The sequence below is a fragment of the Austrofundulus limnaeus genome, unplaced genomic scaffold, assembly GCF_001266775.1.
Source record: "Austrofundulus limnaeus strain Quisiro unplaced genomic scaffold, Austrofundulus_limnaeus-1.0 Scaffold892, whole genome shotgun sequence".
Classification (NCBI taxonomy): Eukaryota; Metazoa; Chordata; class Actinopteri; order Cyprinodontiformes; family Rivulidae; genus Austrofundulus; species Austrofundulus limnaeus.
The window spans coordinates 22,130-25,797 of NW_013953294.1; the positions used below are offsets into that span (position 1 = coordinate 22,130).

General features: G+C 42.9%; 1 long non-coding RNA gene across 1 annotated transcript; it reads right to left on the bottom strand.

Annotated features, from left to right (window-relative positions):
- Positions 1–408: 408 nt before the first annotated feature.
- On the bottom strand, positions 409–3,662 carry LOC106533138 (uncharacterized). The gene is made up of 2 exons (XR_001312195.1): positions 3,031–3,662; positions 409–2,967 (listed from the first exon to the last, which is right to left on the bottom strand). It is a non-coding gene; the product is annotated as an uncharacterized LOC106533138 (long non-coding RNA).
- Between the last annotated feature and the right edge of the window lie 6 nt (positions 3,663–3,668).

Genomic DNA, 3,668 nt, shown 5'->3' on the forward strand with positions numbered 1-3,668 from the left:
GTTAAAATCAGCACACTTCTGCCGGCCGGCAGGTTGTTTGAGTTACACAACGCTACGACATTAGCGCTTCTGCTAGTGGTTACTGTTGACGCGTGTATGCAAAGGACTATTTTTAGAAAAGGAAGGAGATGAAAAGTCCCAAAATGAGGCGCTCAGAAAACGACATAATTGTGAAAAGTGTGGGATAATTTAAAACTAAACAGAAAAGACGACAAAGCGCGATGCGCTGCACGTCCTCTGTTTCTGCACCAACAGCTGCTGCAGGTATCGAACACGTTGGTCACGGTCCCTTTCTGACTGATCACAGTTTCTACGTGACAGCAGACTGACAGCATGAGCTGAAACACATTTATCTCTTCATGCTACCTAGAGGGAATATTTCAAGTTTAAATGTATTTATAGAAGTTWTTTTTTTCTTTTTTGCTGCTGCTTTTTATGACTTTGAAACCTGTCATTAGCCTTTATTTATTACTGCTGTCATACATAACTAACCAGTCAGGACTAAATATTTGATTGCCTAAAATGGGAACCCTGCTAATAACAGTCGTAATAAAAATATGAATTTAATTTAACTATTAATGATAACGTGGAATCTACAATACTCAATGTGCAAAACCCAATTTTTTATATTACACATTTTACTTACTAATTTGGTTTTCCAGTCCATAAAAATGAATTACCATAATTTATATTTTTCAGTGATGGTTAAAAATGATTCAATAAAGAGAGCTTTTAATTAATGCCTCATCAAACCTCACACACTTGAATACAAACAGCTTAAAATGCATGAATTAAATACAACTGGTATTGTAATTTTACTTTGATTGCAGCAGGATCGTTAGTAAGTGCAGGTTAGGTTAGATGACCCCTTCACAATTGTATTTGTCATTAAATAAGCTAAAGTAAGGCCTGCAGAAGATGAGAATAGTTTTAATCAGATWACTTGATTAATCGACAGAATAATTGAAAGATTAATCAATTACTAAAATAATCATTAGCTGCAGCGTTAGTTGCCTCTGAGATAAGAGGTGGACGATGGACAGAGTTTCTCTTCTACAACACTAAACGACAGAACTTGTGCATCACTGAACATTAAAGACAAACATTTTAAAAGCTTTAAAGATTTTTCATTCTGTTAAGAAAACAGTAACCCATCAGTGATACACGTTCCACCATTTCAAATTAAATAAAACAGCTGGAGGAAGTTCATTTAACTTCCTGTTTAAACCAATAGATGTCAAAATAAAAGATTTGAAAACTCAGGTGATGCAGCAGATCTGCGTGTTTTATAACTGTTTGTTCTGAGCTTTAACTTTCAGCACTGATAAAACCTCTAAATTGGTCTCAGATGATGTGATCTCTTCAGACGGCCTGTTGACTGCTTTTTATTTTTTAAGTTTTAAAGTTTAAACGAGAGCAGGAAACTGCTGAGCAGGGTCCCAGTGATGGATCACAGCTGTTTAAAAACCAAAGCTGCACAGATTATTGCACTCATTTGCACTTTTGGGTATTAATTTGCATTAATGTGTATTATTGGCTCGGCTTTCCCTTCATCATCATCATCATCATCATCATCATCATCATCATCATCATCACCTCTTCATCCTCCTCCTCCTCCTCCTGTCTTTGCTCGCTCAGTGGAAACTTTCAGTCAGAGGTGAGTTTGTTCTCTGACTGTAAAAGTTTTGTTTTGGCGATGAGAGGCTTCTTCACCTCTGTCAGTTAGTGATGAGGAAGCACTGACCTCTGGTGGTGGACTGCAGGACTGCAGCTCTAACTTTAACCCCCCTGCTGCCCTGGCTTTAGGGCCGAGGCCTGCTGGGCTATTTGACCTGAGGGCAGCAGCAGGGTTAAAGCCAACACTTCTCAGATTCTCTGCCGTCTTTATCTTTTGCTTCCACTCTCGCTCCCTGTCCTCTTCTGTCTGTGTCTCCTGTTTCCTGGTCTGTCTCTCAGAGAGGAGGAAGATGATGACATCGCCCATCAGTTCTGTTGCCCCGCCTCTGAGTGCAGTAGCCCCTCCTCTAGGTAACCAGGGGCGATCGCCAAGACCTTCCCTCGCCCCCCTCTCCGCCTCACCCAGCTGTTCCCCGGTGAACCTGGTGGGTGAAAACCAATCCTCGCCCTCCTTCCACCGCAGCTGTCCGTCTCCTCTTTTTTTCTTTTTGACTGAACTGTTGAGAAAGAAAAAGATCCAGGAGGAAACGAGTGGCGAGAACCTGCAGCTGGCAGGTGTGAAAACAGTCCAACCAGCTTTGAAAGCCAACGGATGATCCACGTGTTCTGTTGGACCCAGCCAGTGGTGCTGGTAAAGGTTAAGAAAAATAAATTCCCCCTCAGAGGGACGGGGAACGTTGCCTTGTAGGTTGGAAGTCACAAAACAAATCATACCCACCACAGGACAAATAATACCTGTCACAGGACAATTATACCCACCACAGGACAAATAATACCCACAACAGGACAAATCATACCTGTCACAAGACAAATCATACCTGTCACAGGACAATTATACCCACCACAGGACAAACCGTATCCACAACAGGACTAATCGTACCCACAACAGGACAAATCATACCTGTCACAGGACAATTATACCCGTCACAGGACAATTATACCCACCACAGGACAAACCGTATCCACAACAGGACAAATCATACCCACAAAAGGACTTATGGTACCCGATACATGACATTTTACCCACCTCAGGACAAATAATATCCACAACAGGACAAATCATACCTGTCAAAGGACAATTATACCCACCACAGGACAAATCGTACCAACAACAGAATTGATCGTACTCGACACATGACATTTAACCCACCTCAGGACAAATCCCTGTCACAGGACAAATCGTACCCACAACAGGACAAATCGTACCAACAACAGGACAAATCGTACCCACAACAGGACAAATCGTACCCACAACAGGACAAATCGTACCCACAACAGGACAAATCGTACCTGTCCCAGGACAAATCGTACCTGTCCCAGGACAAATCGTACCTGTCCCAGGACAAATTGTACCTGTCCCAGGACAAATCGTACCTGTCCCAGGACAAATCGTACCCACCTCAGGACAAATCGTACCCACGACAGGACAAATCGTACTCATAACAGAACAAATCATACTCACGACAGGACAAATCATACCTGTCACAGGACAAATCATACCTGTCACAGGACAATTATACCCACCACAGGACAAATCTTACCAACAACAGAATTGATCGTACTCGACACATGACATTTTACCCACCTCAGGACAAATCCCTGTCACAGGACAAATCGTACCCACAATAGGACAAATCGTACCCACAAAAGGACAAATCGTACCTGTCCCAGGACAAATCGTACCTGTCCCAGGACAAATCGTACCCACCACAGGACAAATCGTACCCACCTCAGGACAAATCGTACCCACCTCAGGACAAATCGTACCCACCTCAGGACAAATCGTACCCACGACAGGACAAATCGTACCCACGACAGGACAAATCGTACCCACGACAGGACAAATCGTACCCACGACAGGACAAATCGTACTCACGACAGGACAAATCGTAGTCACGACAGGACAAATCGTATTCACGACAGGACAAATCATACCCACGACAGGACAAATCATACCTGTCACAGGACATATTGTACCCACCTCTGGACAA